At 42.2% G+C, this 12,976-nt stretch overlaps 1 protein-coding gene and 1 pseudogene across 3 annotated transcripts in view; one reads left to right on the top strand and one right to left on the bottom strand.

Annotated features, from left to right (window-relative positions):
* The window catches only part of DIP2B (disco interacting protein 2 homolog B), a 231,401-nt gene that overhangs the window by 202,328 nt on the left and 16,097 nt on the right, over positions 1-12,976 (bottom strand). The gene's annotated exons all lie outside the window — the stretch shown is intronic.
* LOC112584600 lies at positions 2,538-3,091 on the top strand (annotated as a pseudogene).

Here is a 12,976-nt window from a genome sequence, read left to right as displayed (position 1 = left end):
ACTGCTTACATCAAGCAAATTCCATTATCCAATTTTAATACCACAGTGATCATCAGAAATTCTCAACCAACTCCCATAATAAATAGACATATTACCACGTTTTGAACTTAAGGAAACACTCAAAGAATGATAGTTGCCTTAGACAGAAAACTCCAGAGGCCTGTGAGTGACATCTGTCAGAGATCGATGCATCATTAAACGAAAGTCAAACAAAACTGTTCCACAAAGTGCAGAGGTATCGGAAATGGATTTCTCCTTGAAGGATGAATACCGCACGATATTACTTATATGTAGAATCTAAAATATGGCATAAATGAACCTATCTACAAAACAGAAAAAGAACAGACTTGTAGCTGCCAAGGGGGAGTGAGGGAGGGAGAAGGATGGACTGGGAGTTTGGTAGACGCAAACGATTACATTTAGAATGGACAAACCACAAAGCCCTAATGTATAGCACAGGGAACCATACTCAATATCCTGTGATAAATCATAGTGGAAAAGAATATTAAAAAAGAATGCATGTATGTATATAACTGAGTCACTGTGCTGTACAGCAGAGACTGGCACAACACTGTAAATCAACTATACTTCAACCACATTAATTAATTAAAATGGATTTCTCATTATGTCTGAGGCCAAGTTTATCAGTTCTATTGTGAATCAATGAAAATTAAATACAAATTTCCCAAGCTCTGTGGTCAGCTGTTTTGAATGCCTCAATTTGCTCTGAGTCAGTGACGCCATCGGAGAAGGCAATGGCACCCCACTCCAGTACTCTTGCCTGGAAAATCCCATGGATGGAGGAACCTGGTGGGCTTCAGTCCATGGGGTCGCTAAGAGTCGGACACGACTTCACTTTCACTTTCACTTTTCACTTTCATGCACTGGAGAAGGAAATGGCAACCCACTCCAGTGTTCCTGCCTGGAGAATCCCAGGGACCGGGGAGCCTGGTGGGCTGCCCTCTATGGGGTCACAGAGAGTCGGACACGACTGAAGCAACTGAGCAGCAGCAGCAGCAGTGACGCCATATAGGAAAACTGTTATCCTAAGTAAGTCTCTGTAATTTAGTCAGAGTGTCCAAAATCATTATCAAAGCCTGGCATGTCTTAATCTGAGAAACCTTAGCACTAAAACCAAAACAAAACCCCCAAAATTCACAATGCAAAAGTTCAATTAACCTATAATAAATTTCTTAAATTATTTCAATGTTTTAAAAGTATTCTTTGTCCTTAACAAAAATTTCTGGTGGGTCTCCTTTATCCTACATGATGCTAACAAAGGAAACATAAGTTACTGATGGTATATAAAAAGGAAAACAACAGAAAAGAAGTTTAAAAGATACAAACTTGACAGAAAAGCTGTAATTCAAGCCTAGAAGTACTTACAAATAGACTTACTTGATGGTATTGTTAATGATTCTATAAAGTCATTAAGCTTGCAAAAAAATCATAGTTAACACATCAAAGTTGCACTGATTCTTTCCACATTTATTAATGCAAGTTTCTCTTATTAGTTCTTACTCTTTTCTGCATTTTTCAAAGAAAAATAGCCATGTATGTCAAATTGCTTTTTTTTCTTAATTCCAGAACATAAAATTAAGGCCATTTAAGGAACTACAGAAAATACCAAGTTTATAAAAGTTTTTAATCACTGAGTTTCCTATCCAGAGATTTTGTTCTGCTTCATTCTAGACTTTTATATATGATCTGAAAATCCATGACTTAAGGTTTAAAATATATATATATGTATATTTAAATGTAGAAGACATATGGAAGAATGTTCATAACAATGACATTCGCAATAGAAAATACTAGAACCAACTAAAATACATGCCAATTGGTGAATTAACTAATAAATTGAGATGAATTCATGCCATGGAATGCTGCTGCTGCTAAGTCACTTCAGTCGTGTCCGACTCTGTGTGACCCCACAGACGGCAGCCCACCAGGCTACCCCGTCCCTGGGATTCTCCAGGCAAGAACACTGGAGTAGGTTGTCATTTCCTTCTCCAATGCGTAAAAGTGAAAAGTGAAAGTGAAGTCACTCAGTCATGTCCGACTCTTAGCAACCCCATGGACTGCAGCCTACCAGGCTCCTCTGTCCATGGGATTTTCCAGGCAAAAGTACTGGAGTGGTACCATTGCCTTCTCCGGCCATGGAATGCTAGAGCATCAGGAAACAAAAAGAGAACTACAATAACGTGCATCAGGAGGAATAACCTCGTGAACAATGCTAAGTAGAAAAAGAAAAAAAGCAAGTTGAAAAAGAATATATATAGGATGATTCCACTACTAAAGTTCAAAAACCTAAAAAACTAAATACACTTCCTTTTCCGGTAAGCGGCCTGCTATGCTAAGTCACTTCAGTTGTGTCCAACTCCGTGCGACCCCATAAACGGCAGGCCACCAGGCTCCCCGTCCCTGGGATTCTCCAGGCAAGAACACTGCAGTGGGTTGCCATTTCCTTCTCCAGTGCATGAAAGTGAAAAGTGAAAGTGAAGTCGCTCAGTCACGTCCGACTCCTAGCGACCCTAAAAATGGTGGGCTATTCACTTGACCCAGAAAACCCCACAAAAATCATGCAAATTGAGAGGTTCAAATTTTCGTGTTCACTTTAAGAACACTCGTGAAACTGCCTAGGCCATAATGGGTATGCATATCCGAAAAGCCACCAAGTATCTGAAGGATGTCACTTTAAAGAAGCAATGTGTGCCATTCCGTCGTTACAACGGTGGAGCTGGTAGGTGTGCACAGGCCAAACAGTGGGGCTGGACGCAGGGTCGGCGGCCCAGAAAGAGTGCTGAAATTTTACTGCACATGCTCAACAATGCAGAGAGTCATGCTGAACTTGAGGGCTTAGATGTAGATTCTCTGGTCACTGAGCACATCCAGGTGAACAAAGCCCCCAAGATGCGGCGCAGGACTTACAGAGCTCAAGGTTGGATCAACCCCTACATGAGCTCTCCCTGTCATATTGAGATGATCCTTACTGAAAAAGAACAGATTGTTCCTAAACCAGAAGAGGTTGCACGGAAGGAAAAAGATATCCCAGAAGAAACTGAAGAAACAAAAACTTATGGCCCAGGAATAAATGCCGCAAAAAATAAATGCAAATAAAAGTTAAAAAAAAAAAACACAAAAACTAAATACTGTTTTGCTTGGGCTATATACAAACAATAAAGCAAAAACAGGGACTGCGTAAGGAAATTCAGGATGATGGTTACATGGAAGGGTGAGGTGAACGTAACAGGACAGGCCCACCAGGCCTGCAGGGATACTTTAAGGTTTTAGTTCTTAAACCAGATCATAGACAATTTACTATTCTTCCTTAAACTTGGTACACACATAATATACACTCTTTTTTTATGGATATTCCATAATAAAAATGTAAACACCTAGTAAGACCTATTCAACTCCAGAAGATAACTACACCAACTGCCTAGTCTAGATAACCTAGTCACTCACCTAGTAGTCACTAGTTACCTAGTAACTAGTCACACCTAACCTAGTCACTCATGTTAGCTGTGAACAACCCCAAATGACATCTGAGGAAACCCAACGAAACAAAAAAAGCAGGCCAAGATAGACTTCTGGTAAAACCTGACCCAAAGGAAATGTGTGCTATTTCAGGAATTAGATGAGAACTTATAAAAAATTCTAATTAGCATGCTCAGAGAGATTCAAGAGGATATCATGTCTATAAAAATTAAGAATAAACAGCTATTTTAAAAAAGGGTAAATAAAAGCGAGAGAGAGCAAACACAAAGCAGATTTAAAAACACAGCTCATAAAAGGGAAGAAATAATAAAACAAATCTGTCCCTGAGCTCCAGAAGAAGAACAGCCAATTCACACAGATTTAAAGAGTCTACTATCTGCCAAACAGGGTGACGGAGAAGACAAGCACCCAGACACACCCTGGTGAAAAGTCAGAGCTCCAAAGACAAAAAGCAAACCCTCCAAGTGTCCAGAGTATAAAAATAAGTTACATTCAAAGAAATGACAATCAAATGGGAGATAAAGACATTTCTGAAAGGCAAGGACTTGAGGTTTAACTCTTATGCACCTCATCTTAAAAAACAACTACTCCAAATTTTAAGAAGAATACAAGAAAAATGAGAACTTAAAATATGAGAAACAACAGCAACTAAGTAAGACTGAAAAGGAACACAGAAAGCATAGAAGAAATTAAAGAGGATCCGGTCAGTTCTGTTATTTGAACCATTCTCTTTGAGGCAGCAAAACCTTGTATTTCCTTCTCCAATAGCACGTCTGGGTTCTGAAGTGATATTAAAAGTGGTTACGCCTTGGAAAGCGGGACTCAGTCGGGGTTGGGGAAGAGGAGGCTATTTTTCCACTTGATGGAGTTTTTCAACAATGTTTTCCCATGCCATTTTTTCTTAATTAATTAGTATTCTTACAAGTATTCTCCTACTTCATTTCCACCTCAAAAACCCTTACATAAGACCATCTTTTTTCCTCTTTCCTAAACACACATATGAAGGGACTCAGGAATGTTGCCAGCTTAAACTATGAAGCCAGGCTAGGGTACCGAGGCCCTGAAGCCCCAGAGAATGTTCCAACTTTATGGCTGGCTTCTTTTGCTTCCCCTGACCCCTGGCCCCTGACCTCAAGTCCAGTCGATGCCCTTGGGTTGGCGTTATTCACACTGACAACCTGTATGACACCCTGATCTCACACCTGGACACAAGCATCACACTTGTGTCCCCTCCAGATTCATGTTGACCATACTCGGTCTGGTCTCCAGAGCACCAGCATCGCTTTCTTGTGTCATTAATTCCGCTCAAGCTCCCCTGCAGCTTCTGCTCTAATTCTTTTCACATGTCTCAAAACCCCATGCTTCCATCTTTCTACTCTTTTCCCTTTAATCCCACAGCAATTTCCTCTCCCCAAATCATTTTTTTCAAATCAAGCCATTCTTCCCGCCTCAGAGAAGCCTCCTCCCTCCTCTCCAAACAGCCCCACCATCCTGCTCTCTAATTCATCCTTATCTCCCCTCCAGGGATCCAATCTGTGTCCAAATCTCCCTAGCCAATACAATCTTTTCTTAGCCTCCTTTCTCAGCCTCCCTAGGACTATAAAGATTTCTCCATAACCTCTATTATTAAAAAATAATAATAAAGTAAAAGAATAAGGGCTCCTTTGAATCTGCCCTTGTTCTTTCATTCTCCCTGCCCCCCACCTTCAAAATAAGAAGCCTACAGACTCACTGTGTCCTCACCACTTTTTAATGCAGCCTCTGATTCAGCAGGACTGAAACTGGCTAATCCAATCATCTGTATTTCCTCATCTAATTCTCCTAACCCTTCTGCAGCTTTAGCACAGTTGAGCATTTATCTCCATAAAAGCCGCTCACCATGCACCTCCTACCCCAGTGATTACCTCTGCCAGCCTAGATGACTGTTCTTTCTTCTTTAGCTTCCTAAACACAGGCATTCCCCATTAGCTTCATTTTTCACTTTCCTTTTCAAAGACTTAATCTGTTCTGATGAACCTCATGAAGAGCTTCTGACCTCTTTGGAGCAAATCGTCCGACCGCTCCAGGACGTCACTCACCATTTCTAACTGACTGCTGAACAGTCTATCTGAGTGTCCTGCCAATGTCACAGATGCCATCGTGTCCAAAAGTGTATTCATCATCTTCTCCCCAAACCAGCACATCAGATATTTCTATATATAACACCAACATTCTCCTCTTACCCCAATTAAAATCTGGGCCATCTTTGATCTGCTGTTATCTACATCCTCACATATTATCTTCCCTTCAGTGTTTTACATAAGAAAAGTAAAGATGAGTAAGACATAATTTTCAGCCTCTGGGAAAGATAACAATGTAAGGGAATACGTGTATAAGTGCTCACTCAGTCGTGTACAACTCATTGTGACCCCATGGACTGTGGCCCAAGAGGCACCTCTGACCGTGGAATTTTCTGGGGCAAGAATACTGGAGTGTGTTGCCATTTGCTCCTGCAGGAGATCTTCCTGACCTAGGGATTCAACCTGCATCTCCTACAGAGCAGACGGATTCTTTACCACTAAGCCACCGAGTAAGCACTAGGAAATATGTGCATGCGTGTGTATGCATGCTAAGTCACTTTAGTCGTGTCCGACTCTTCACAACTCTGTGGATCGTGGCCCACCAGGCTCCTCTGTCCCTGAGATTCTCCAGGCATGAACGCTGGAATGGGTTGCCATGCTCTTCTCCAGGGGATCCTCCTGACTAACCCAGGGATCAAAACTGCATCTCTTATGTCTCCTGTATTGGCAGGTGGGTTCTTTACCACCAGTGCCACCTGAAAAGTCCAAAAAGGGAATCCAGGCATTACCAAAGATAAGTGCACAAGATGCTGAGGTAGGGGGCAAGAGGGCCAAAGGGAAGAGAAGATGCATTAGAAGGGGAATTCAGTAAGCTGTCAATTCTAAGTCAGAAAGACAGTTCCATCCCATAAGCCTCACTAGGCCAAAAACAGTAACATCCTCAATAATTAAAGGTATACCTCACTTTAGGAAAATTCAACATACAAGTTTTGATGGAATGAATATAAATTGGGCAACTGATGATTAAACTAATTTATTTATAACTCACTAAACATTTTCTTTAAATAATAACTGTCCTAATAAATTTAAAATAGAATTTCCTTGGGAATTCATTCCCTGGCAGTCCAGTGGTTAAGACTCTGCACTTCCACTGCAGGGGCACAGATCTGATCCCTGGTCAGGGGACTAAGATCCCACATGCTGCGTGTGTGTGTGCATATACACATGTGTGTGCGCCTGTGTGTGGTACATTTCCTCTTCATACATTTTCCTAAAGCTTATGTACAGGTCACCCCAGGAATTAAGAGCTGGAAAGAACTAGATTCCCTCATCTACCCACTTCATCTCCCAGAGGCTAGGAGAGGTTAGAAGATTAGCCGGAGGTCACAGAGCTTGTAAATAGCAAAACAGGGACCTGAACCCAGTGATCTTTTCCCTATTACCTCACACTCTGCCTCTGACATAGTCATCTCAAAATGCTTTTCCCAGTTGATTCCCATAAAAGGCAACAGAAATGAGAACTTGTAAAGAGGGTCCAGACATCAGGTTTCTTTCGAAGTCGCCAACACGGTCTCTTAGACACTTAGAGACACACACACACACACACACACACACACACACACACACACACACACAAGTTCTAGGAAAATAGGGATCTGGCTATAACATAGTGAAGTGAAAGTAAAAATGAGAAATAGGTACTCAGATTGTTGACGCCAACCTGACTTTAAGACCCTCTTGTTCCCTAGCTTCTCTCCCAAATGCTAATAAAGTCATTTTTCTTCCCTCAAATAACATCCCAACTGGAGTTCTAACTATTCAAACTAATGGCTAAAACCTTAAAACTGAGGGGAATGAGGTTGAGACACACAGGGTGACCTGACTCCCCATTCAGAAGTGGGATGAATTCTAAGAAGTGAATTCTAAGTACTCAGCCAACTGAGACTATACCAAGTTCCAATTAGCATGTCTTGGTCAACCTCTGATTTCACCCTCTAGCAAGAAAAAAAGTACTTCTCTCCATCTCCAAAAACTGACAGGTACTTTTCACACTATAAATCTGTCTTCCCTGGTAGGGCTCTTAAATAAGGGATTAGAATGTGCAACTTGTTCTAAACAAAACCCCTTTAACTCTGAGAATATGAGCCTCTGATCATTTTACAGGGAACATGTTTTAACATGTGAGAAATGCAAAAACAGAAGTAACCAGGACTCAAGTCCAACTCTGACTTAACTATCAGAGACTGATTAGTAATAATGGCCAATATAACAGCAAAAGCTAAAAACAAAATTAGCTTCACTGGGTTATGTAATTTCAATGAACATCTCGAAAATTAGAAGACCCATCCTTACTACTCTAGTTTCCCTTTCAGAAAGTTTCTGAGAAATAGTCTTGACCTCAGACTGAAAATAAAGAATTCTGAACAGGTGTAACCTTATTACTGGGGCTTCCCTGGTGGCTCAGAGGATAAAGCATCTGCCTGCAACTCAGGAGACCCGGGTTCAATCCCTGGGTTGGGAAGATCCCCTGGAGTAGGAAATGGCAATCCACTCCAGTGGGTTAGTAACCTTATTACTAAACAACTGCTAATGTAAACAAAGTAGATACTTTAATATTCTTTCCTAAATCAATTCTAACTAAAGACTAATGAGGTAAATAAATATGGTCATGTTGTGCTCTTTATGACTTACTGCAACACCGTCACATCCTTTCTCTCCACTACCTCCACTTCTAAACAGACAAATCCTTTCAGATAACAGGTTTGTCAAAAGTTGGGAAAGCAGTTTCCTGTCAAATGAATCAGAGGTAAATCACTGGAAAACCCGCCTGGTTAGAACCAGAAGAGCTGCTAATAATGAGTGACTCTACTTCACTCAAGGCTCAGGTTTCTGTTCACTTTATCTCAAAGAGGAAAGAGGGAGCCCCATGCACTCGATGCCTCTCCTCTCCCACTTTCCCAAGATCCAAGGACACTCTCCTGCAGGCAGAAGGTCCCTGGGGCTGCTCACAGGGTGTGTGGATCGCTCCACCCAGCTCTCAGCCACTCCCTGCATTCCTGCCTAGAGACCTCTTGTCTCACCTACTTACTCATCCCCTGGGCGCATCCTTACCTCATCTACCCTTTATGTCACTGACCACAACCTTGTGTGTGCCTACAATTACCTGTCTATGACTCTCCCCACAAGCCTAACTGCTTAAATAGGGGTGCTTTTTTTTTTTTTAATGTCTTCACAAAATGTTTTCCAAGGATACACATATGATACTCATCCTTAATTTATTTTTAACTCAGAGAATGCTCATAAGACTATCAGGAGAGAACTCCCTCAACTTCCTCCTCTACCACCTGTAAATATCTGCCTCTGCTCCCATTCGTTCCTCCATTCCTTCAATTTCAGCAGAAAAGGAATCATTCTGGGACTTCCCTAGTGGTCCAGTGGCTGAGACTCCACACTCTCAATACAAGGGGCCCAGGTTCAATCCCTGGTCAGGGAACTAGATCCCACATGCCTCAACTAAGACCTGGCAAGCCAAATAAATAAATATTCTTTTAAAAAAAGAAAGGAAAAGAATCATTCCTGGTATCCTAGATAGTCAGTCCAGAGGGACTTGAAATCTCAAACTTTCCTGACTCTCGGAGCTCATGTTCCATCACATCCTTTCTAGACCTTCAAACCCTCCTCTCCAAGACTTCTTACTCTTCACCCCACAAACATGCTCAAGCCTCTCCCTTCTTCATGTAACTCATTAATTCGCCCATCAAATATTTATTGAGCACCTACTAGGTGCTCTTTTCTACCCTGGAGATATAGCAGCAAATAAAACGAAATTTCTGCCCTCATGCAACTTACCCTCCAGTGGGAGAGAAAGAGGAGGTAAATGTATGAACATCCCGGCTACCGTTCTCTCCTTCGCTTCAGTCAGGCTTGAAAAAGCAGTGCACGCTGCCTGCCTCCACTTTCTTTTCCACCCAGGAGGCCTCACCCTCTCTGGACAGGTTTGTAGTCCGCACCTCCAACACCACAGAAACAGCTCAGGGAAAGGTCACCAGCAGTGACCTCTTCCACTTGTAAACCGGTATTTCCCAGTCCCCTCTCAACTCTGCAGCAACAGGCACTTCCTGAAATTCTCGGCTGCTCTAGCTTCTCCTCCCCTTCAGCCACAGTGTTCAATAGCTCAGTCCTATCGGACTCTGCGACCCCATGGACTGCAGCATGCCAGACTTCCCTGTCCTTCACTAACTCCCGGGGTTAGCTCAAACTCATGTCCACTGAGTCAGTGATGCCATCCAACCATCTCATCCTCTGTCATCCCCTTCTCCTCCTGCCCTCAGTCTTTCCCAGCCTCAGGGTCTTTTCCAAAGAGTTGGCTCTTTGTATCAGTCAGTGAAGTTTGAGATTCCAAGGCCCTCTAGAGTGGCTTCAGGATATCAGGAATGACTCTTTCTTTTCTTTTTTGATATTTAAAAAGTATTGGAGCTTTGGTATCAGTCCTTCCAATGAATATTCAGGGTTGATTTTCTTCAAGCGTGACTGGTTTGATCTCCTTGCTGTCCAGGGGACTCTCAAGAGTGTTCTCCACCCATGCCTCTGACCATTTCTCAGGTTCTTTTTCTTCCGCCTCCCCATTACATGGCAGCACCTCCAGAGCTCTGTGTTTAGCTCTCCTCACTCCCTGTGTTCCCCTCAGACCACCTCAGTCATGCCCGTGGGTCCCACTGCCAGTGATAGCCACTTAGGAACACTGAAGGTGTGTCAAGAGGCTGGGCCTTTCTAAAGGGCTCCACACACACATAGCCCACTTTCCACTAGAGATCTCTACCCACAGGCCCCAGCGATCTCTCCAACTAAGAAGCACCGAATTTATCTCCTCCTACTTTCCTGCATTGGAGGAGGAAACAGCAACCCACTCCAGTATTCTTGCCTGGAGAATCCCAGGGACGGAGGAGCCTGGTGGGCTGCCGTCTATGGGGTCACACAGAGTCGGACATGACTGAAGTGACTTAGCAGTATACTCCGATTTGTTTTTCCCCTATTCTCTGTACTCGGTAATGATGCCCTCCTTCCCTCAAGGTGCTAAGCCAGAAACTTAGGTTTCTTAGGCATCAACTTAATGTTCTTCCTACACATCACATGACCCCCTCTTCTCCACACTGGTCTAATTGATTCTCTCTCTTTAAATACCTCTTTTCATTCCCTCTTCCCCAATCTCACCACAGAGGCCACCAGCTCATTTCAGTAGCCACCTTGTCAGTCTCCCTCTCCTGTCTTGCCCTCTTATCCTGTCTGTATCTACTTAAGACATTTGACATTGTATTCCATGTGAACGGTGACCCCTGACCATGTAACACAAGAGCCTTAAACCATTCTCCTCTAGGCTGAGCTCCACCAAATACAGACGTCATCCACTCCTGCTTACCGTTCCTTAATGATCCCCTATGAACCAGATGGGTGCTCTTTAACCTTTCACCTGAAGAAAGTGATGGGGGGTGGAGGGTGAGAAGAGGAACAGCCTGAAGAAGTCAACCGTTACGGAAAAAATGTTTTTTTAATTTAAAATTATATTTTATCTTGGATTTTAAATACTGTATTATAATATACTCATGTTTTAACATAGCAGTAATTTTCCCAAACTTCAACTGGATACCCCAAGAAGACGTAGCATGTTTATCCTACAGTTTAGAGTACCCCTGGCCCATTTCCTACTGAGAAGCAAGAACCAACAAGATAAAATGTAAGATTCTAAGCCCTGCCCACCAGCCTTATCGGACCTACTGAGCTTACTTCTTACGCTCTAGCAGTGAGACTACTCATCACCCTAACTCCTTGAGCAAACTCCAGTGATTCAGAAATCCATGCCTTCCTCCAACTAACTTCCTCCCTGCTCAGTCTTCCCATCAAACTCCTACTCAACTGATGACTCTGAGCCTGAGTGATACTCCTTTGAGGAATCCTCCTTAGAAACACCACAGGTACACGAATGCCCTTTGCCTGATCTTCCTCCATATTTGTACGTGTCTTCTTTATAGCGTTTATTATGTAATAAAGATACAGTTTGCAATATCTAATCTCTGCAAATGACTACAAAAATACTGTTGTGTTCTGCCCCTCCTAACTACTGTCAAATTTACTAAAATTGTTTTGTTTTTGAAATATATCTATTTTCTCCCATTCACTCCTTAACTCATAATTCCCATGTGGGCATGTGTGCTCAGTTGCTCAGTCGTGTCCAATTTTTTGCGATCCCATGGACTGTAGCCCACCAGGTTCCTCTGTCCATGGGATTTCCCAGGCAAAAGTAGGTTGCCATTTCCTCCTCCAGGGGACCTTCCCAACCCAGGGATCAAACCCATACCTCTTTTATCTCCTGCACTGGTGGGCACTGAGTTACCTGGGACCACTGCATTAAAACTACTCTCACTAAATTCAAAAATCACCTAGTGGCTAAATACGCTGACTCCACCCAATCCTTACCATTCTTGAATTTGCAGCAACATTTGATCATTCCCTCTTTTGTCTTTCTGACCCCCTAACTCTCCTGATCTTCCTTCTCTAGCTTTCTCGCTAAATCTCCACTTCTTCCTTGCCGTCTCTGCAGGTTTTCCTTCCCTCTGCGCCTGTCAGCGTACCTAGGGGTCTGCCTGAAATACTTCTCTCTGCTCACCCCAAGCCCCTCTCCTGGGTGAACTCATGTATTTTCAAGGCTTTAACTACCATCCTGTTTCAGATAGCCTAATCTGTTTCAAACCTAATCTGGGTTCATATATTCTACTCACTAATCACACTTTCTGCGTGGATGAAGTTTTGGAAATTTAAAATACCACAGCAGCACAGCAGCATAAGAAAGATTTATAGTGCTTATCACTGGCTGGGCACTGCTCTAATCACTGTATTTTTATGTACTGACTCAATTAGTTCTCATATGAATCCTATGAGATAGCATTTTTTAATCCACATGTTATAGGGAAGGAAACAGAAAACTAAAACCGGCAAGGGCGGAAGGGTAAAGAATCTCCACCTCTAACGAAAAACTCTTCTTTCAACAATTGTAAGGAAAAGTTAGACGATACAAATCAAATTCAGAATTCTGAGCAACTTACTACTCCTGACAATGGTGATCTTTGGTTGGTAAACATATAATAATCACGTTAATCTTGTTTTCAACATGATAATCATCTAAGTCATATTTATTTCTGTCTTTATTGAAATAGGATAATTTAAATTATTAACATGTTTCAGAAGCTCTTCTCAGCCACAAAGATACACTTCAAGTTGATGACAGAATAATAAATAAATGGAATATTTGAGATTTTTATTATATTTCTTTTGTATAAAATTACAATAAATTTAATGTTTAAATACTATCTTGGACATAGGAACTCAAAGAAGCCCTTGAGAGAAAACATTAGGACCTAAGAAGA

Source organism: Bubalus bubalis, chromosome 4, assembly GCF_019923935.1.
Source record: "Bubalus bubalis isolate 160015118507 breed Murrah chromosome 4, NDDB_SH_1, whole genome shotgun sequence".
Classification (NCBI taxonomy): domain Eukaryota; kingdom Metazoa; phylum Chordata; class Mammalia; order Artiodactyla; family Bovidae; genus Bubalus; species Bubalus bubalis.
Note: the sequence above shows the minus strand (reverse complement) of the source record. Positions and strands in the feature narration are given on the sequence as shown.